General features: G+C 41.9%; 5 non-coding genes and 1 pseudogene across 5 annotated transcripts; 5 read left to right on the top strand and 1 right to left on the bottom strand.

The window, feature by feature from the left end:
* The first annotated feature begins 1,023 nt into the window (after positions 1-1,023).
* Positions 1,024-1,187, top strand: LOC135014702 (U1 spliceosomal RNA). Its single transcript, XR_010213116.1, has one exon. It is a non-coding gene; the product is annotated as a U1 spliceosomal RNA (small nuclear RNA).
* A 59-nt stretch (positions 1,188-1,246) lies between these two features.
* On the top strand, positions 1,247-1,363 carry LOC135014699 (U5 spliceosomal RNA). Its single transcript, XR_010213113.1, has one exon. It is a non-coding gene; the product is annotated as a U5 spliceosomal RNA (small nuclear RNA).
* Positions 1,364-1,637: 274 nt separating this feature from the next.
* Positions 1,638-1,753, top strand: LOC135014697 (U5 spliceosomal RNA). Its single transcript, XR_010213111.1, has one exon. It is a non-coding gene; the product is annotated as a U5 spliceosomal RNA (small nuclear RNA).
* A 275-nt stretch (positions 1,754-2,028) lies between these two features.
* LOC135014698 (U5 spliceosomal RNA) lies at positions 2,029-2,144 on the top strand. Its single transcript, XR_010213112.1, has one exon. It is a non-coding gene; the product is annotated as a U5 spliceosomal RNA (small nuclear RNA).
* Positions 2,145-15,790: 13,646 nt separating this feature from the next.
* LOC135014696 (U1 spliceosomal RNA) lies at positions 15,791-15,969 on the top strand (annotated as a pseudogene).
* A 2,083-nt stretch (positions 15,970-18,052) lies between these two features.
* Positions 18,053-18,215, bottom strand: LOC135014703 (U1 spliceosomal RNA). The gene has a single exon (XR_010213117.1). It is a non-coding gene; the product is annotated as a U1 spliceosomal RNA (small nuclear RNA).
* Between the last annotated feature and the right edge of the window lie 4,832 nt (positions 18,216-23,047).

Raw genomic sequence — 23,047 nt, 5'->3', positions numbered from 1 at the left:
CAATACAGCTTTTCCTTGTCGATATCTCTCTTTTGCAAAGAGATAGGCATTGGAAAATTCAGGGCTATAACGTGTATATGAAGCACTAACAGGAGGCTTTAAAATTTTCATTCTAGTGTCTTTCGTTTGGGAGAAAAATGCAAAGGTACAATACAGCTTTTCCTTGCCGATATCTCTCTTTTGCAAAGAGCTAGGCATTGGAAAATTCAGGGCTATAACGTGTAGATGAAGCTCTAACAGTAGACTTTAAAATTTTCATTCTAGTGTCTTTCGTTTGGGAGAAAAATGCAAAGGTACAATACAGCTTTTCCTTGCCAATATCTCTCTTTTGCAAAGAGCTAGGCATTGGAAAATTCAGGGCTATAACGTGTAGATGAAGCACTAACAGGAGGCTTTAAAATTTTCATTCTAGTGTCTTTCGTTTGGGAGAAAAATGCAAAGGTACAATACAGCTTTTCCTTGCCGATATCTCTCTTTTGCAAAGAGATAGGCATTGGAAAATTCAGGGCTATAACGTGTAGATGAAGCACTAACAGGAGGCTTTAAAATTTTCATTCTAGTGTCTTTCGTTTGGGAGAAAAATCAGCTTGAATGCTTCAGGGGCTGGGGCATAGCCAACATGAGCCCCACACCGAAGGAGGGTGGAGGTGTTTAATGCAAACTAGGGGTCAGACAAGCGCCGCAAAAGGCCACCATGCCCTGCACGCCCCTTTTCTGTTTTCATATGCAGACGAGGGTTGAAGCCAACTTTGACCCACTGCTTGGATGACATCACCATATGCAAATCCATCTGCGGCAGGCCTTCCCCCAGGAATGCTTGCACTAGTTGTTGCATTTGGTTTGTTGTTTGGGGGTGCTTCAGTATTAGGCAGCCTTCTGCCCTCCCATGTTCATCTGAAAATATGTGTTCTCCCTGCAGTTGTTGTCCCCAGATGAGAGTTCCCTTGTGCTGCCTCAGTTGAATCTCCTTAACTTGACAGAGATGTGCCTGAGCAGCGGCCCTCCCCTGCTCTATCCCAAATCATACTTATTTTGCATAGGAGATACCATGGTCATGAAGATTATTCTCCCAGGGTGAGGTTCATTCATTGCATTCTGGGTATGCTGACCCCTGTGATTTCCCCAAATGTGGGAAACTCGACTGCTTTATTTGTGGTAGTGGGGGACTGTGTTTGTGTTTTCCTCTGGTCAGCTCTGGTAAAAGTCAGATTTCTTTGTTTCAGAGCCTTGTTCTTCTTTTGAGAGTTCCCTTGTGCTAGTTCTTCAGAACGAACAAATCTTTTGCCTTTTACTAAAGATTTCCGTGGAGAGGAGCAAAACTGAGTTTTATCTCAATTTTTGCATGCCCCGTCTTATTGGGGTTTCTTTTATCAGTTTAAAGATAGAACGAGTGTGCTTTAATGTAAGCTCATTTGCGTAGAAATGACAGTAAATGTTTGTTTCTTTTCAAACAGAACTTTCTTGACTATACTAATTGCTTGAAAGATCTGGGAGCACATGGAAAAGAGTACAAACCATGTTTATAGCAAGGGGAAGCCTGGTGAGAAATCTGCTTTCTTTCTTTCAAATTGGGTGCTCACTTTGAGCTGAATGAGGACTGCTGGCATGGCACTCAGGCGACAGGTAGAATCTTGGTCATGCTGTGGTTTCTCTTCAGAACGAACAAATCTTTCGCCTTTTACTAAAGATTTCCGTGGAGAGGAGCAAAACTGAGTTTTATCTCAATTTTTGCATGCCCCATCTTATTGGGGTTTTATTTTATTGGTTTAAAGATAGAACGAGTGTGCTTTAATGTAAGCTCATTTGCATAGAAATGACAGTAAATGTTTGTTTCTTTTCAAACAGAACTTTCTTGACCACACTAATTGTTTGAAAGATCTGGGAGCACATGGAAAAGAGTACAAACCATGTTTATAGCAAGGGGAAGCCTGGTGAGAAATCTGCTTTCTTTCATTCAAATTGGGTGCTCACTTTGAGCTGAATGAGAACTGCTGGCATGGCACTCAGGCGACAGGTGGAATCTTGGTCATGCTCTGGTTTCTCTTCAGAACTAACAAATATTTCGCCTTTTATTAAAGATTTCCGTGGAGAGGAGCAAAACTGAGTTTTATCTCAATTTTTGCATGCCCCATATTATTGGGGTTTCTTTTATCAGTTTAAAGACAGAACGAGTGTGCTTTCTTGTTAGCTTTAATGTAAGTTTATTTGCATAACAATGACAGTAAATGTTTGTTTCTTTTCAAACAGAACTTTCTTGACCATGCTACTTGCTTGAAAGATCTGGGAGCACATGGAAAACAGTACAAACCATGCAGTATCACAAGAGCCTTTATTTGATCTTTCATGAAGATAGAGCAGAATTGAGGACACGTCAACAATTTCTGCCGAAGGTGGTTCATCTTTCCACATGGTGCCTTTGGCCACTGACACCTTCGTTGAGTCAAAGTCTCTGGCTGTGGTCAGAACTTTGAAAATTTATGTCACCAGAACGGTTCAGATTAGGAAAACAGAGGCTCTGTTTGTCCTGTATGCTCCCAACATGATTGGGTGTCCTGCTTCCATGCAGACCATTATGCGCTGGATCTGTGGTAAAATTCAGCATGCTCATTCCACGGCAGGATTGCCGTTACTGAATTAGGTGAAGACCCATTCTACTAGAAAGGTGGGTTCATCCTGGGCAGCTGGTCGGGGAGTCTCGGCATTGCAACTTTGCCGAGCAGCTATTTAGTAAACACTTTTGCTAAGTTTTACAAGTTTGATACCTTGGCTGATGATAACCTCAAGTTGGGTCATTCGGTGCTGCAGAGTCGTACGCACTCTCCCACCCGTTCAAGAGCTTTGGTATAACCCCATGGTTCTTAATGTGACCCCAGCATCCTCTAGGTCGTATGAGAAAATAGGATTTTAATACCTACCGGTAAATCCTTTTCTCTTAGTACGTAGAGGATGCTGGGCACCCGTCCCAGTCCATACTGTGTCTGCAGTTATTACTTGTGGTTATACACATGTTGTGTTACGGTTCTGGTCAGCTTTTTGCTGCAATTGTTCATGCCGTTGGCTTGTGTTCTGTTGAATGCCACGTTCTGCGGCATGCTTAAGGTGTGAGCTGGTAAGATGCTCACCTTAGTTTAACAATAAATCCTTTCCTCGAAATGTCCGTCTCCCTGGGCACAGTTCCTATAACTGGAGTCTGGAGGAGGGGCATAGAGGGAGGAGCCAGTTCACACCCTTTGAAAGTCTTAAAGTGCCCATGTCTCTTGCGGATCCCGTCTATACCCCATGGTTCTTAATGTGACCCCAGCATCCTCTACGGACTAAGAGAAAAGGATGCCCTTGTGTACTATCCTGACTTCTCCTCCCGTCTGCTTACTTTGTGCCTTCCAACGCACAATGCGAACTACAGGTGGTGCTGCAGGGCCCACACCCTTTTACTTGCCTTACAGAGCAGCTCTGGAGCTGTTACAGTGCCCAGCTGCTGCAAGAAATCAGCATGAATGCTTCAGGGGATGGGGCATGGCCAACATGAGCCCCACACCAAAGGAGGGTGGGGGTGTTTAATGCGAACTAGGGGTCATCCAAGCACTGCAAAAGGCCGCCATGCCCTGCATGCCCCTTTTCTCTTTTTATATGCAGATGAGGGTTCCAGCCAACTTTGGCCCACTGCTTGGATGACATCACCGTATGCAAATCCGTCTGCTGCAGACCTTCCCCCAGGAATGCTGTTACTAGTTGTTGGATATGGTTTGATATTTGATGGTGCTTCAGTATTAGGCAGCCTTCCGCCATCCCATGTTCATCTGAAAAGATGTGGTCTCCCTGCAGTTGTTGTCCCCAGACGAGAGTTCCCTTGTGCTTCCTCAGTTGAATCTCCTTAACTTGACGGGGGAGGGGCTGCCCGAGCTGCCACCCTTCCCAGCCCTATCCCAACTCATACTTATTTTACATATTAGATCTCTTGATCATGAAGATTGTTCTCACAGGGTGAGGTTCATCCATTATATTTTAAAATAGGAAGGTACAAATTACATATTTGAATTGCATCTATGTGCTGGATTCAAATGTCCCCCCCCCTTCCTTTCTCAATTGTGCCCGTCAGCAGCTATTCTAAGGTTGCTGCCAATGGGTGTGACACATTAATTTCTTCTGTGGGGTACACTGGACTCCACAAGGATTCACATTGGGGTGTAGAGTAGGATCTTGATCTGAGGCACCAACCGGCTCAAAGCTTTTGACTGTTCCCAAGAAGCTCAGTGCATTCTCCTCTATAACCCCGCTTCCATGAACAGGGAGCTCAGTTTGTAGTTGGTGCCTTCAGTAGCAGGCCAATTAACAGGGGCCTGCCTCAGGCAGCCTATTCTTAGCTATTAATTTTGACAAGAAAAGAAGAACTTGTTTTATGAGAATCTACAAGGGCTGCAGCAGGCTAGGTCTAATAGACATCTTTACTGCAGCTTCATCACTCCCAGCGGCGCTATATACTCCCGTGCCCTGGTTGCTGGGTCACTGCAGCGGAGGCTCCGGTTTCATCCTAAGGTCAGTCACACACACACCACCCTTCCGGATCACGAGGCCGCTGATGAAGGGGAGCGAGGCCGTAGGGGGTGGGCCGTGTGCGCACTGCGGTGGACACTGATTACTGGGCAGCCGCTCCACTAGCCACCAGGTACAGTTAAGGAGCACAGGTCTGGGGGTTTTTCTCCTATATTAACCCAATTTTGTACTGCCCGCAGCGCATTGTGATAGGTAATAGGGCCTGATTCAGGTTGGATTGCAATCACAATAAGCGATCCAACTGCAAAAATTGCTAAGAGCATACGCATGTGCCTGCATTTTCTGCGGCACCCCGCAGAGAATGTGATCGCCTCTGCCTGTCAATCGGGGTGGGGAAGGGGGGGAGAGGTGGGTCAGCAACACTCCATTTCCAAGTCAGGGATGGAGCGGTGCGGGGGCAAGGCTTCAAAATGGGGTCTGCAATGGAGGAGACACAGGGGGCGTGGTCACAGCGGCTGTATGACATCACATTCAGCCGCTGTGATCACAAAAATGGTGGCGGCTTCCTGCGCGCACATACAGTCTGCACCAGCAGGAGCCTACACCATTTTTTATGATCACGCTGAACTGCAGTGCGACTGCAATTACAGCATGGTCAAGAAGGGAGGCGTCATGCTGGGTGGCCATGCCCTGTCACTGTGCAGGAGCCAGCACCGCTCACACACTAGTCCCCGGGTGCAGCCCCCAACCCCCGGGACACCCGGAGCAACAAAATGTAGATTCAGGCCACCAGGCCACGCCCCTACCTATGAAACCATGCCTCCTTTTTACCATTGCGCTGCTTATCTGCGCGCACTGCATTACAATCTCCCTCGCCACCTCTCTGTGTGTCACCAGTGATAGTGACACCTCTGCCATGCTTGTAGCAGCTGGTCCTAAGATCTACGCCTCAAACCCTGAGTGTTTGCCCTTGTGACTTGTTGATCATCATAGCGAAGCAGATGCTTACAGAAAACTGCAGGGGCTTAGATTGAAAATAAAAAAATTGATGGGTATAAGGTAGAGAGGAGCGGGTTCGGTTCTCCGAGAACCGAATTCCCCACGAACTCCACGTGGTTTACACTGGTCCGAGGCAGGCTCGGTTGTTCCCGCCTGACTCGGAAAACCTGAACAAGGGAAAATGTCATCATCCCGCTGTCGGATTCTCGCGAGATTCGGATTCCATATAAAGAGCTGCGCGTTGCTGCCATTTTTACTCGTGCATTGAAGAGAGAGCGGAGAGGACGTGGCTATGTTCTCTCAGTGGAAATCTCAATATCAGTGCTCAGTATCAGTGGTTACTTATTGCTGCTCAGTAATACTAGTAGTGTGTCTCTCCTGCTCAGTGTCAGTTCTCAGTAGTATCCTCATCAGTGCTCAGTATCACTGCTCATTGTCTTGTGCTGCATTGTGGTGCTCAGCATACTACAGTACATTACTAATAGTCCAGTGCTGCATCTTGCTGCTCAGTGTCAGTTCTAGTATCCTCATCAGTGCTCACTATCACTGCTCATTGCATTGTGGTGTTCTGTATACTACAATAACATAGTAATATAGTAACATAGTTTTTGAGGTTGAATAGAGGCAAATTGCCCATCGTGTTCAACCTGTTTTAAGTTGTGATGATTCTACATACTTGCTGAATAATGTTTTATGACTAGTTAGCTACTATAACTCATGTTACCCCCGGATTAACCATGTTGATATTTTAAGTATTATAACCTTGGATAGCTTTTTCATTCAGAAATGTATCCATTCCTTTTTTAAATCCAATTACAGAGTCCGCCATTACCACCTTCCCTGGCAGGGAATTCCACATCCTGATTGCCCTAACAGTGAAGAAACCTTTCCTCCATTGCGTTCTGAACTTTCCTCCAGTCGCAGCGAGTGACCACGTGTTCTTTTAATAAATAATTCCTCTGATAACTCTTTGTTATGTATCTTTACATATTTGAAGATATTAATAATATCTCCTCTTAGGCACCTCTTTTCTAGTGTATAAATATTCAGCCTAGTAAGTCTTTCCTTATAGTCCAGTACTTTTAGGCCTTTAATCAATTTAGTCTTCAGGATCTCTTACACTTCCATGAGCAGCAGAGTAGTGCAATGGAAGCATGCTGGGCCCATAACCCAGAGGTCGATTGATCGAAACTATCCTCTGCTATGTGCATTTTTTTTTTTATAATTAAAGTAATCAAAAACTGGGATTGATATTTTGGCTCTTTTATTTTTACTTAAAGTACAATAACTTTTATCATTTTAATTTGTTTTAATAGTATATTGACAGCATTGTTTTCTTTAAAAAATCCACTTAATTTTCTTTACCCTATTACTGAAATGGTAATTGACAAAAACAAACTACATTGTCACCAGAAGAGCAATGCAAAATGTACAAGTGATATATGAAAATCATCTTCCATCTTGAATTTCAATGATGCATTGGGACAACAATTTGTGAGAAACATCTTCACCCACAAAGAAAGATTTTCTTAATTCCTTACCTGTGTGCTGATTAGATATCACCTTGTTTTCACATTAAACAGACTTCCCCGTGAGGAAGCAGCAAGGATGCAGTGACGTTTCCTGGTGTCAACCTGTATTATTTCAGTAGACATTGAAATGAGGATGCATCTTTGATGCCTTTCCAATGAAGCAAGTTTATTTCAGTAATAGGTGAAAAACCATTCCTACAAAGGTGTTAATCAGAGACTTGGCTTTGTGGACACTTTTCAGAGAGCAAATTTGTTAGCATAAACATAAAATCAGAAAATGAAGAGCTGTTTAATCACTCAATTGGACTTTTCTGCCAGCATATTTTTTTTCTCTGCAACCCACTGCTAAATTGTGCTTCCTAGCTGTTTTTTTATAAAATCACTTAATCAAATCTAACTCTGATTACATCAGAGAAGGCCAGGTACCCTACACCATAAGGGGGGTTTTTGAAATTTTGACTTGTCTACTTAAAGATCACCAAAATCTGATTACAAGGTCAATTACATCACTGGGTGGGATTGAACCACCAACCTTTTGGTTAATAGCCAAACATGCTAACCGATTGCGCCACAGAGACACCTTGCAAAAGTCAATACTGACAAAGGCTAATAATCATTCATCTAGAACGTTTCCTAGAAAAACTTTAAAAAGTCAATAATCTGGAGAATTTTTGTAAGAAACACATTGGTACTTTCCCATGATGAGTGAGTGCTTCAGGATTTCTTGCACTTACATGGGCTATTAACCAAAAGGTTGGTGGTTCAATCCCACCCAGGGATGTAATTGACCTTGTCATCAGATTTTGGTGATCTTTAAGTAGACAAGTCAAAATTTCAAACCCCCTCTTATGGTGTAGGGTACCTGGCCTTCTCTGACGTAATCAGAGTTAGATTTAATTAAGTGATTTTATAAAAAACAGCTAGGAAGCACAATTTAGCAGTGGGTTGCAGAGAAAAAAATAACATTTTAAACCTACCGGTAATTTTTTTTTCTCGTAGTCCGTAGAGGATGATGGGGACTCCGTAAGGACCATGGGGGATAGACGGGCTCCGCAGCAGACATGGGCACTTTAAGAAAGACTTTAGATCTGGGTGTGCACTGGCTCCTCCCTCTATGCCCCTCCTTCATACCTCAGTTAGAGAAACTGTGCCCAGAGGAGACAGACAGTTCGAGGAAAGGATTTTTGTTAATCCAAGGTCAAGATTCATACCAGCCACACCAATCACACCGTATAACTTGTGATATACTACCCAGTTAACAGTATGAATCAAATCTAACTCTGATTACATCAGAGAAGGCCAGGTACCCTACACCATAACAGGGGTTTTCGAAATTTTGACTTGTCTACTTAAAGATCAACAAAATCTGATTACAAGTTCAATTACGTCCCTGGGTGGGATTGAACCACCAACCTTTTGGTTAATAGCCGTACACACTAACTGATTGCGCCACAGCGAAACTTTGCAAAAGTACATACTGACAAAGGCTAATAAGCATTCATCTAGAACGATTCCTAGAAAAACTTTAAAAAGTCAATAATCTGGAGAGTTTTTGTAAGATGTTTCTTCCAGCAACCAATGAAGAAACACATTGGTACTTTCGCATGATGAGTGAGTGCTTCAGGATCTCTTGCACTTACATGTGCAGCAGAGTACTGTAATGGAAGCATGCTGGGTCCATAACCCAGAGGTAGGCAGATTGAAACTATCCTCTGCTATATGACTTGTCTACTTAAATATTACCAAAATTTGATGACAAGGTCAATTACGTCCCTGGATGGGATTGAACCACCAACCTTTTGATTAATAGCTGAACACACTAACCGATTGCGCCACAGAGACACTTTGCAAAAAGTACATACTGACAGACTAATAAGCATTCATCTAGAACGTTTCCTAGAAAAACTTTAAAAAGTCAATAATCTGGAGAGTTTTTGTAAGATGTTTCTTCCAGCAACCAATGAAGAAACACATTGGTACTTTCCCATGATGAGTGAGTGCTTCAGGATCTCTTGCACTTACATGTGCAGCAGAGTACTGCAATGGAAGCATGCTGGGCCCATAACCCAGAGGTAGGCAGATTGAAACTATCCTTTGCTATATGCATTTTTTTTTGTTCATTAAAGTAATCCAAAACTGGGATTGATATTTTAGCTTTTATTTTTACTTAAAGTACAATTACTTTTACCATTTTAATTTGTTTTAATAGTATATTGACAGTGTTGTTTTCTTTCAAAAATCCAATTAATTTTCTTTACCCGATTATTAAAATGGTAATTGACAAAAACAAACTACATTGTCACCAGAAGAGCAATACAAAATGTACAAGTGATATATTAAAATCATCTTTCCAGCTTGAATTTCAATGATGCATTGGGGCAACGATTTTGTGAGAAACATCTTCACCCTTAAATAAAGATTTTCTTTATTCCTTACCTGTGTGCTAATTAGATATCACCTTGTTTTCACATTAAACAGACTTCCACATGAGAAAGCAGCAAGGATGCAGTGGCGTTAATGTTTCCTGGTGTCAACCTGTATTATTTCAGTAGATATTGAAATGAGGATGCATCTTGCTGCCTTTCCAATGAAGCAAGTTTAATTTAGTAATAGGTGAAAAACCATCCCTACAAATATGTTAATCAGATACTTGGCTTTGTGGACACTTTTCAGAGAACAAATTAGTTAGCATAAAAATAAAGCCAGAAAATGAAGAGCTGTTTAATCACTCAATTGGATTTTTCTGCCAGCATATTTCTTTTTCTCTGCAACCCACTGCTAAATTGTGCTTCCTAGCTGTTTTTTTATAAAATCACTGATTCAAATCTAACTCTGATTACATCAGAGTAGGCCAGGTACCCTACACCATAAGAAGGGGGTTTGAAATTTTGACTTGTCTACTTAAAGATCACCAAAATCTGATAACAAGGTCAATTACATCGTTGGGTGGGATTGAACCACCAACCCTTTGATTAATAACCAAACACACTAACCGATTGCGCCACAGAGACACTTTACAAACATACATACTGACAAAGGCTAATAAGCATTCATCTAGAACGTTTCCTAGAAAAACTTTAAAAAGTCAATAATCTGGAGAGTTTTTGTAAGATGTTTCTTCCATCAACCAACGAAGAAACACATTGGTACTTTCCCATGATGAGTGAGTGCTTCAGGATCTCTTGCACTTACATGTGCAGCAGAGTACTGCAATGGAAACATGCTGGGCCCATAACCCAGAGGTAGGCAGATTGAAACTATCCTCTGCTATATGCATTTTTTTTTGTTAATTAAAGTAATCCAAAACTGGGATTGATATTTTTGCTCTTTTATTTTTACTTAAAGTACAATAACTTTTACCATTTTAATTTGTTTTAATAGTATATTGACAGTATTGTTTTCTTTCAAAAATCCACTTAATTTTCTTTACCCTATTATTAAAATGGTAATTGACAAAAACAAACTACATTGTCACCAGAAGAGCAATACAAAATGTACAAGTGATATATTAAAATCATCTTTCCAGCTTGAATTTCAATGATGCATTGGGGCAACGATTTTGTGAGAAACACCTTCACCCTTAACTAAAGATTTTCTTAATTCCTTACCTGTGTGCTAATTAGATATCACCTTGTTTTCACATTAAACAGACTTCCACATGCGAAAGCAGCAAGGATGCAGTGGCGTTTATGTTTCCTGGTGTCAACCTGTATTATTTCAGTAGACATTGAAATGAGGATGCATCTTGCTGCCTTTCCAATGAAGCAAGTTTAATTCAGTAATAGGTGAAAAACCATTCCTACAAAGGTGTTAATCAGAGACTTGGCTTTGTGGACACTTTTCAGAGAGCAAATTTGTTAGCATAAACATAAAATCAGAAAATGAAGAGCTGTTTAAACAGCTACTGCCTGAGGGTCTCTTGACCTGGTGCAATACCTCTGTAGCTTTTTGTTGAGGCGGGACGCCATCATGTCTATCTGGAACAGTCCCCACCGACTTGCAATCTGTGCGAAGACTTCCTGATGGAGTCCCCACTCTCCTGGATGTAGGTCGTGTCTGCTGAGGAAGTCTGCTTCCCAGTTGTCCACTCCCGGAATGAACACTGCTGACAGTGCGCTTACATGATTCTCCGCCCAGCGAAGAATTCTGGTGGCTTCCGCCATCGCCACTCTGCTCCTTGTGCCGCCTTGGCGGTTTACATGAACTACTGCGGTGACGTTGTCTGACTGGATCAGAACTGGTTGGTCGCGAAGTAAGGTCTCCGCTTGACATAGGGCGTTGTATATGGCCCTTAGCTCCAGGATGTTGATGTGAAGACAAGTCTCCTGACTTGACCAAAGACCTTGGAAATTTCTTCCCTGTGTGGCTGCTCCCCAACCTCGGAGGCTCGCGTTCGTGGTCACCAGGATCCAGTCCTGAATGCCGAACCTGCGGCCCTCTAGAAGGTGAGCACTCTGCAGCCACCACAGGAGAGATACCCTGGCCCTGGGGGACAGGGTGATCAACTGATGAATCTGTAGATGTGACCCGGACCACTTGTCCAGTAGGTCCCATTGCAAGATCCTCGCATGGAACCTGCCGAAGGGAATGGCCTCGTATGATGCCACCATCATTCCCAGGACTCGAGTGCAGTGATGCACTGACACCTGTTTTGGTTTCAATAGGTTCCTGACCAGAGTCATGAGTTCCTGGGCCTTTTCTATCGGAAGATAAACCCTTTTCTGGTCCGTATCCAGAATAATGCCCAAGCAAAGTCAGACGAGTCGTAGGAACCAACTCCGACTTCGGGATATTGAGAATCCAGCCGTTTTGCTGTAACACCTTCAATGAAAGTTATACGCTGTTCAGCAACTGCTCTCTTGATCTCGCTTTTATGAGGAGATCGTTCAAGTACGGGATAATTGTGACACCTTGCTTTCGCAGGAGCACCATAATTTCCGTCATTACCTTGGTGAAAATTCTCGGAGAAAATTCTGGAGAGACCAAACGGCAACGTCTGAAATTGGTAATGACAATACTGTACCGCAAATCTTAGGTACGCCTGATGAGGTGGATAAATGAGTACATGAAGGTATGCATCCTTTATGTCCAGAGATATCATAAAATCCCCCCCTTCTAGGCTGGCGATGACCGCTCTTAGCGATTCCATCTTGAACTTGAACCTTTTCAAGTATAGGTTCAGGGATTTTAAATATAATATGGGTCTGACCAAACCGTCCGGTTTTGGGACTACAAACAGGGTCGAATAATTTCCCTTTCCTTGTTGAAGCAGGGGAACCTTGACCACCACCTGTTGAAGATACAATTTGTGAACTGCATTTAACACTATCTCCCTTTCCTGGGGAGAAGATGGTAGGGCCGATTTGAAAAACCGGCGAGGAGGCACCTCTTCGAATTTCAGCTTGTAACCCTGAGAAACAATTTCTATTGCCTAGGGATCCACCTGCGAATGAACCCAGATGTGGCTGAAAACACGAAGACGTGCCCCCAACTGGGCGGACTCCTTTAGCGGAGCCCCAGCGTCATGCGGTGGATTTTGTAGAGGCCGGGGAGGACTTCTGTTCCTGGGAACTAGCTGTGTTGTGCAGCTTCTTCCCTCTGCCCTTACCTCTGGCAAGAAAGGACGCACCTCGTACTTTCTTGTTTCTCTGTGATCGAAAGGACTGCATTTGATAATGTGGTGCTTTCTTAGGCTGTGAGGGAATATAAGGCAAAAAATTTGATTTACCAGCTGTAGCTGTGGAGACAAGGTCCGAGAGACCTTCCCCAAACAATTCCTCACACCTGTAAGGTAAAACCTCCATATGCCTTTTTGAGTCGGCATCACCTGTCCATTGCCGGGTCCATAGGACTCGTCTAGCAGAAATCGACATAGCGTTTATTCTAGAACCCAGTAGACTAATGTCACTTTGAGCATCTCTCATATATAGGACAGCATCTTTTATATGCCCTATGGTCAATAACATAGCATCCTTATCTAGGGTCTCAATCTCTGCTGATAAGGTATCTGTCCATGCTGCCACCGCGCTACAACCTCGGCCGACGCAATTGCCGGTCTGAGTAAGGTACCAGAATGTGTGTAAATGGACTTTAGGGTAACCTCCTGCTTGCGGTCAGCAGGGTCCCTGATGGTAGCCGTATCCTGGGATGGCAGCGCTACCTTTTTGGATAAGCGTGTCAATGCTTTATCCACCCTAGGGGAGGATTCCCACCGTATCCTGTCCATTGGCGGGAAAGGATACGCCATAAGAATCCTTTTGGGAATCTGCAGCTTTTTGTCTGGAGATTCCCAAGCTTTTTCACATAATTCGTTCAACTCATGTGAGGGGGGAAAGGTTATCTCAGGTTTCTTTCCCTTATACATGTGTACCCTCGTGTCAGGGACAGGGGACTCTGTGATGTGCAAAACATCTTTTATTGCAATAATCATATATCGAATACATTTAGCCAATTTTGGTTGTAACTTTGCATCATCGTAGTCGACACTGGAGTCAGAATCTGTGTCGGTATCTGTGTCAACTATTTGGGATAGTGGGCGCTTTTGAGACCCCGAAGGTCCCTGCGACATAGGGACAGGCATGGGTTGACTCCCTGACTGTTCCCTAGCTTCAGCTTTGTCTAATCTCTTGTGTAATAAGTTTACATTAGCACTTAAAACATTCCACATATCCATCCAGTCAGGTGTCGGCGTTGTCGATGGAGACACCACATTAATTTGCTCCTGCTCCTCTCTAGGAGAGCCTTCTACCTCAGACATGTCGACACACGTGTACCGACACACCATACACTCAGGGAATCCTCTTATCTGAGGACAGTTCCCCAACAAGGCCCTTTGGAGAGACAGAGAGAGAAAGTATGCCAGCACACACCCCAGCGCTATATGACCCAGGAAAAAAACACAATCATTTTATGTTTACCCAGTAGCGCTGTATTTCCATATATATATGCGCCTAATTATGTGCCCCCTCTTCTTTAAGACCCTCTTTCTACCGTGGTATAAGCAGGGGAGAGTCCATGGAGCTTCCCCTCAGCGGTGCTGTGGAGAAAATGGCGCTGGGGAGTGCTGAGGGAGAAGCCCCACCCCCTCAGCGACGGGCTTCTGTCCCGCTCAAATAGCCCCCCCCATAAAAAAATGGCGGGGGCTCTTATATATATATACAGTGCCTAGCTGCATATATATTTATTTTGCCAAAGAGAGGTCTATATTGCTGCCCAGGGCGTCCCCCCTGCGCCCTTCACCCTTACACTGACTGCCGTGTGTGAGGTGTATGGGAGCAATGGAGCACAGCTTTACTGCTGTGCGTTACCTCAGTGAAGATCATGAAGTCTTCCGCCGCCTCTGAAGTCTTCTTTTCTTCTCATACTCACCCGGCTTCTATCTTCCGGCTCTGCGAGGGGGACGGCGGCGCGGCTCTGGGACGGACGGCGAGGGTGAGACCTGCGTACCGATCCCTCTGGAGCTAATGCTGTACAGTAGCCTAAGAAGCAGAGCCTATCAACTCACAGAAGTAGGTGTGCATCTCTCCCCTCCGCCCCTCGATGCAGGGAGTCTGTTGCCAGCAGGCTCCCTGAAAATAAAAAAATCTAACAAATATACTTTCTGTCAGGAAACTCAGGAGAGCTCCCTGAAAAGCACCCAGTCTCCTCTGGGCACAGTAGTAAACTGAGGTCTGGAGGAGGGGCATAGAGGGAGGAGCCAGTGCACACCCAGATCTAAAGTCTTTCTTAAAGTGCCCATGTCTCCTGCGGAGCCCGTCTATCCCCCATGGTCCTTACGGAGTCCCCAGCATCCTCTAGGACGTAAGAGAAAAATTATGCTGGCAGAAAAATCCAATTGAGTGATTAAACAGCTCCAGAGCTGCTCTGTAAGGCAAGTAAAAGGGTGTGGGCCCTGCAGCACTACCTGTAGTTTGCATTGTGCATTGGAAGCCTAGTTTGCTGTCTGTTTCCACTTCTTTTTTCTTGATCCCCTCCCGTCTATACCCTTGTGCACTATCCTGACTTCTCCTCCCGTCTGCTTACTTTGTGCCTTCCAATGCACAATGCAAACTACAGGTAGTGCTGCAGGGCCCACACCCTTTTACTTGCCTTACAGAGCAGCTCTTGAGCTGTTACAGTGCCCAGCTGCTGCAAGAAATCAGCGTGAATGCTTCAGGGGCTGGGGCATGGCCAACATTAGCCCCACACCGAAGGAGGGTGGGGGTGTTTAATGCGAACTAGGGGTCTTGCACAATGCGAACTACAGGTAGTGCTGCAGGGCCCACACCCTTTTACTTGCCTTACAGAGCAGCTCTGGAGCTGTTACAGTGCCCAGCTGCTGCAAGAAATCAGCTTGAATCCTTCAGGGGCTGGGGCATAGCCAACATGAGCCCCACACCGACAGAGGGTGGAGGTGTTTAATGCGAACTAGGGGTCATCCAAGTGCCGCAAAAGGCCGCCATGCCCTGCACGCCCCTTTTCTCTTTTCATATGCAGACGAGGGTTGAAGCCAACTTTGACCCACTGCTTGGATGACATCGCCATATGCAAATCCATCTGCTGCAGGCCTTCCCCCAGGAATGCTTGCACTAGTTGTTGCATTTGGTTTGTTGTTTGGGGGTGCTTCAGTATTAGGCAGCCTTCTGCCCTCCCATGTTCATCTGAAAATATGTGTTCTCCCTGCAGTTGTTGTCCCCAGATGAGAGTTCCCTTGTGCTGCCTCAGTTGAATCTCCTTTACTTGACAGAGATGTGCCTGAGCAGCGGCCCTCCCCAGCCCTATCCCAAATCATACTTATTTTGCATAGGAGATACCATGGTCATGAAGACTGTTCTCCCAGGGTGCGGTTCATTCATTGCATTCTGGGTATGCTGACCCCTGTGATTTCCCCAAATGTGGGAAACTCGACTGCATTATTTAATGCGAACTAGGGGTCATCCAAGCACCGCAAAAGGCCGCCATGCCCTGCATACCCCTTTTCTCTTTTCATAAGCAGACGAGGTTTGAAGCCAACCTTGACCCACTGCTTGGATGACATCACTTGCTGCCTTTCCAATGAAGCAAGTTTAATTTAATAATAGGTGAAAAACCATCCCTACAAAGGTGTTAATAAGATACTTGGCTTTGTGGACACTTTTCAGAGCACAAATTTGTTAGCATAAAAATAAAGCCAGAAAATGAAGAGCTGTTTAATCACTCAATTGGATTTTTCTGCCAGCATATTTCTTTTTCTCTGCAACCCACTGCTAAATTGTGCTTCGTGGCTGTTTTTTTTATAAAATCACTTAATCAAATCTAACTCTGATTACATCAGAGAAGGCCAGGTACCCTACACCATAACAGGGGTTTTCGAAATTTTGACTTGTCTACTTAAAGATCACCAAAATCTGATAACAAGGTCAATTACGTCCCTAGGTGGGATTGAACCACCAACCTTTTGGTTAACAACTGAACACGCTAACTGTTTGTGCCTCAGAGACACTTTGCGAAAGTACATACTGACAAAGGCTAATAAGCATTCATCTAGAACGTTTCCTAGAAAAACTTTAAAAAGTCAATAATCTGGAGAGTTTTTGTAAGATGTTTCTTCCATCAACCAATGAAGAAACACATTGGTACTTTCCCATGATGAGTGAGTGCTTCAGGATCTCTTGCACTTACATGTGCAGCAGAGTACTGTAATGGAAGCATGCTGGGTCCATAACCCAGAGGTAGGCAGATTGAAACTATCCTCTGCTATATGCATTGTTTTTTGTTAATTAAAGTAATCCAAAACTGGGATTGATATTTTTGCTCTTTTATTTTTACTTAAAGTACAATAACTTTTACCATTTTAATTTGTTTTAATAGTATATTGACAGTATTGTTTTCTTTCAAAAATCCACTTAATTTTCTTTACCCTATTATTAAAATGGTAATTGACAAAAACAAACTACATTGTCACCAGAAGAGCAGTACAAAATATACAAGTGATATATTAAAATCATCTTTCCAGCTTTAATTTCAATGATGCCTTGGTGCAACAATTTTGTGAGAAACATCTTCACCCATAAAGAAAGATTTTCTTAATTCCTTACCTGTGTGCTGATTAGATATCACCTTGTTTTCACATTAAACAGACTTCCCCATGAGGAAGCAGCAAGGATGCAGTGACGTTTATGTTTCCTGGTGTCAACCTGTATTATTTCAGTAGACATTGAAATGAGGATGCATCTTGCTTCCTTTCCAATGAAGCAAGTTTAATTCAGTAATAGGTGGATAATCATTCCTACAAAGGTGTTAATCAGAGACTTGGCTTTGTGGACACTTTTCAGAGAGCAAATTTGTTAGCATAAACATAAAATCAGAAAATGAAGAGCTGTTTAATCACTCAATTGGACTTTTCTGCCAGCATAATTTTTTTTCTCTGCAACCCACTGCTAAATTGTGCTTCCTAGCTGTTTTTTATAAAATCACTTAATCAAATCTAACTCTGATTACATCAGAGAAGGCCGGGTACCCTACACCATAAGAGGGGGTTTGAAATTTTGACTTGTCTACTTAAAGATCACCAAAATCTGATAACAAGGTCAATTACGTCCCTGGGTGGGATTGAATCACCAACCTTTAGGTTAATAGCCATACACACTGACTGATTGCGCCACAGCGACACTTTGCAAAAGTACATACTGACAAAGGCTAATAAGCATTCATCTAGAACGTTTCCTAGAAAAACTTTAAAAAGTCAATAATCTGGAGAATTTTTGTAAGAAACACATTGGTACTTTCCCATGATGAGTGAGTGCTTCAGGATCTCTTGCACTTACATGGGCTATTAACCAAAAGGTTCCCACCCAGTGATGTAATTGACCTTGTGATCAGATTTTGGTGATCTTTAAGTAGACAAGTCAAAATTTCAAACCCCCTCTTATGGTGTAGGGTACCTGGCCTTCTCTGACGTAATCAGAGTTAGATTTAATTAAGGTGCGCAAGGACTTAGAAGGGAGCGGTTTAAGAAAAGAGAAGTGGAAACAGACAGCAAACTAGGCTGGAGAGAGACCTGAGACAAAGAGATCTGAATTATACGAGAGCCGACCAGGGGAAACACAAATTATGCAGTCAAGTTTCCCACATTTGGGGAAATCGCAGGAGCAGCACACCCAGAGTGCAATGGGTGAGCCTTGCCCTGGGAGAAGCACCTTCATGATCATAGTATCTCACCTGGCAGGTAAGTAGGAGTTGGGCTAGTGCTGGGGAGGGTCGCTGCTCGGGTACGCCCCTGTCAAGTGAAGGAGATCCAACTGAGGCAGCACAAGGGAACTCTCGAAAGAAGAACAAGGCTAGAGGAAGATCTGAGACAAAGAAATCTGACTTTTACCAGAGCTGACCAGAGGAAAGCACAAACACAGTCCCCCACTACCACCAGGAAACATTAACGCCACTGCATCCTTGCTGCTTTCTCATGTGGAAGTCTATTTAATGTGAAAACAAGGTGCTATCTAATTAGCACACAGAAAAGAAAATTAAGTGAATTTTTGAAAGAAAACAATACTGTCAATATACTATTAAAACAAATTAAAATGGTAAAAGTTATTGTACTTTAAGTAAAAATAAAAGAGCAAAAATGTCAATCCCAGTTTTGGATTACTTTAATTAACAAAAAAAATGCATATAGCAGAGGATAGTTTCAATCTGCCTACCTCTGGGTTATGGACCCAGCATGCTTCCATTACAGTACTCTGCTGCACATGTAAGTGCAAGAGATCCTGAAGCACTCACTCATCATGGGAAAGTACCAATGTGTTTCTTCATTGGTTGATGGAAGAAACATCTTACAAAAACTCTCCACATTATTGACTTTTTAAAATGTTTCTAGGAAACGTTCTAGATGAATGCTTATTAGCCTTTTTCAGTATATGCTTTTGCAAAGTGTCGCTGTGGCGCAATCAGTTAGTGTGTAAGGCTATTAACCAAAAAGTTGGTGGTTCAATCCCACCCAGGGACGTAATTGACCTTGTTATCAGATTTTGGTGATCTTTATGTAGACAAGTAAAAATTTCAAACCCCCTCTTATGGTGTAGGGTACCTGGCCTTCTCTGATGTAATCAGAGTTAGATTTGATTCAGTGATTTTATAAAAAACAGCTAGGAAGCACAATTTAGCAGTGGGTTGCAGAGAAAAAGAAATATGCTGGCAAAAAAATCCAATTGAGTGATTAAACAGCTCTTCATTTTCTGGCTTTATTTTTATGCTAACAAATTTGTTCTGTGAAAAGTGTCCACAAAGCCAAGTCTCTGATTAACACCTTTGTAGGGATGGTTTTTCACCTATTACTAAATTAAACTTGCTTCATTGGAAAGGCAGCAAGATGCATCCTCATTTCAATATCTACAGAAATAATACAGGTTGACACCAGGAAACATTAACGCCACTGCAAACTTGCTGCTTTCTCATGTGGAAGTCTGTTTAATGTGAAAACAAGGTGATATCTAATTAGCACACAGGTAAGGAATTAAGAAAATCTTTATTTAAGGGTGAAGATGTTTCTCACAAAATCGTTGCCCCAATGCATCATTGAAATTCAAGCTGGAAAGATGATTTTAATATATCACTTGTACATTTTGTATTGCTCTTCTGGTGACAATGTAGTTTGTTTTTGTCAATTACCATTTTAATAATCGGGTAAAGAAAATTAATTGGATTTTTGAAAGAAAACAATACTGTCAATATACTATTAAAACAAATTAAAATGGTAAAAGTTATTGTACTTTAAGTAAAAATAAAAGAGCAAAAATATCAATCCCAGTTTTGGATTACTTTAATTAACAAAAAAAAATGCATATAGCAGAGGATAGTTTCAATCTGCCTACCTCTGGGTTATGGACCCAGCATGCTTCCATTACAGTACTCTGCTGCACATGTAAGTGCAAGAGGTCCTGAAGCACTCACTTATCATGGGAAAGTACCAATGTGTTTCTTCATTGGTTGATGGAAGAAACATCTTACAAAAACTCTCCACATTATTGACTTTTTAAAATGTTTCTAGGAAGCGTTCTAGATGAATGCTTATTAGCCTTTGTCAGTATGTACTTTTGCAAAGTGTCGCTGTGGCGCAATCAGTTAGTGTGTATGGTTATTAACCAAAAGGTTGGTGGTTCAATCCCACCCAGGGAAGTAATTGACCTTGTTATCAGATTTTGGTGATCTTTAAGTAGACAAGTCAAAATTTCAAACCCCCTGTTATGGTGTAGGGTACCTGGCCTTCTCTGATGTAATCAGAGTTAGATTTGATTCAGTGATTTTATAAAAACAGCTAGGAAGCACAATTTAGCAGTGGGTTGCAGAGAAAAAGAAATATGCTGGCAAAAAAATCCAATTGAGTGATTAAACAGCTCTTCATTTTCTGGCTTTATTTTTATGCTAACAAATTTGTTCTCTGAAAAGTGTCCACAAAGCCAAGTGTCTGATTAACACCTTTGTAGGGATGGTTTTTCACCTATTACTAAATTAAACTTGCTTCATTGGAAAGGCAGCAAGATGCATCCTCATTTCAATGTCTACTGAAATAATACAGGTTGACACCAGGAAACATTAACGCCACTGCATCCTTGCTGCTTTCGCATGTTGAAGTCTGTTTAATGTGAAAACAAGGTGATATCTAATTAGCACACAGGTAAGGAATTAAGAAAATCTTTATTCAAGGGTGAAGGTGTTTCTCACAAAATCGTTACCCCAATGCATCATTGAAATTCAAGCTGGAAAGATGATTTTAATATATCACTTGTACATTTTGTATTGCTCTTCTGGTGACAATGTAGTTTGTTTTTGTCAATTACCATTTTAATAATAGGGTAAAGAAAATTAAGTGGATTTTTGAAAGAAAACAATACTGTCAATATACTATTAAAACAAATTAAAAAGGTAAAAGTTATTGCACTTTAAGTAAAAATAAAAGAGCAAAAATATCAATCCCAGTTTTGGATTACTTTAATTAACAAAAAAAAATGCATATAGCAGAGGATAGTTTCAATCTGCCTACCTCTGGGTTATGGGCCCAGCATTTTTCCATTGCAGTACTCTGCTGCACATGTAAGTGCAAGAGATCCTGAAGCACTCACTCATCATGGGAAAGTACCAATGTGTTTCTTCGTTGGTTGATGGAAGAAACATCTTACAAAAACTCTCCAGATTATTGACTTTTTAAAGTTTTTCTAGGAAACGTTCTAGATGAATGCTTATTAGCCTTTGTCAGTATGTACGTTTGTAAAGTGTCTCTGTGGCGCAATCTGTTGGTGTGTTTGGTTATTAATCACAGGGTTGGTGGTTCAATCCCACGCAGGGATGTAATTGACCTTGTTATCAGATTTTGGTGATCTTTAAGTAGACAAGTCAAAATTTCAAACCCCCTTCTTATGGTGTAGGGTACCTGGCCTACTCTGATGTAATCAGAGTTAGATTTGAATCAGTGATTTTATAAAAAAAACAGCTAGGAAGCACAATTTAGCAGTGGGTTGCAGAGAAAAAGAAATATGCTGGCAGAAAAATCCAATTGAGTGATTAAACAGCTCTTCATTTTCTGGCTTTATTTTTATGCTAACGAATTTGTTCTCTGAAAAGTGTCCACAAAGCCAAGTATCTGATTAACATATTTGTAGGGATGGTTTTTCACCTATTACTAAATTAAACTTGCTTCATTGGAAAGGCAGCAAGATGCATCCTCATTTCAATATCTACTGAAATAATACAGGTTGACACCAGGAAACATTAACGCCACTGCATCCTTGCTGCTTTCTCATGTGGAAGTCTGTTTAATGTGAAAACAAGGTGATATCTAATTAGCACACAGGTAAGGAATTAAGAAAATCTTTATTTAAGGGTGAAGATGTTTCTCACAAAATCGTTGCCCCAATGCATCATTGAAATTCAAGCTGGAAAGATGATTTTAATATATCACTTGTACATTTTGTATTGCTCTTCTGGTGACAATGTAGTTTGTTTTTGTCAATTACCATTTTAATAATCGGGTAAAGAAAATTAATAGGATTTTTGAAAGAAAACAATACTGTCAATATACTATTAAAACAAATTAAAATGGTAAAAGTTATTGTACTTTAAGTAAAAATAAAAGCTAAAATATCAATCCCAGTTTTGGATTACTTTAATGAACAAAAAAAAAATGCATATAGCAAAGGATAGTTTCAATCTGCCTACCTCTGGGTTATGGGCCCAGCATGCTTCCATTGCAGTACTCTGCTGCACATGTAAGTGCAAGAGATCCTGAAGCACTCACTCATCATGCGAAAGTACCAATGTGTTTCTTCATTGGTTGCTGGAAGAAACATCTTACAAAAACTCTCCAGATTATTGACTTTTTAAAGTTTTTCTAGGAAACGTTCTAGATGAATGCTTATTAGTCTTTGTCAGTATGGACTTTTCGCAAAGTGTCTCTGTGGCGCAATCGGTTAGTGTGTTCAGCTATTAATCAAAAGGTTGGTGGTTCAATCCCATCCAGGGACGTAACTGACCTTGTGATCAGATTTTGGTAATATTTAAGTAGACAAGTCAAAATTGCAAACCCCCTCTTATGGTGTAGGGTACCTGGCCTTCTCTGATGTAATCAGAGTTAGATTTGATTAAGTGATTTTATAAAAAAACAGCTAGGAAGCACAATTTAGCAGTGGGTTGCAGAGAAAAAGAAAAATGCTGGCAGAAAAATCCAATTAAGTGATTAAACAGCTCTTCATTTTCTGGCTTTATTTTTATGATTACAAATGTGTTCTCTGAAAAGTGTCCACAAAGCCAAGTATCTGATTAACATCTTTGTAGGGATGGTTTTTCACCTATTACTAAATTAAACTTGCTTCATTGGAAAGGCAGCAAGATGCATCCTCATTTCAATATCTACGGAAATAATACAGGTTGACACCAGGAAACATTAACGCCACTGCATCTTTGCTGTTTTCTCATGTGGAAGTCTGTTTAATGTGAAAACAAGGTGATATCTAATTAGCACACAGGTAAGGAATTAAGAAAATCTTTATTTAAGGGTGAAGATGTTTCTCACAAAA

This window comes from Pseudophryne corroboree, unplaced genomic scaffold (assembly GCF_028390025.1).
Source record: "Pseudophryne corroboree isolate aPseCor3 unplaced genomic scaffold, aPseCor3.hap2 scaffold_2871, whole genome shotgun sequence".
Taxonomy (NCBI): Eukaryota; Metazoa; Chordata; class Amphibia; order Anura; family Myobatrachidae; genus Pseudophryne; species Pseudophryne corroboree.
Note: the sequence above shows the minus strand (reverse complement) of the source record. Positions and strands in the feature narration are given on the sequence as shown.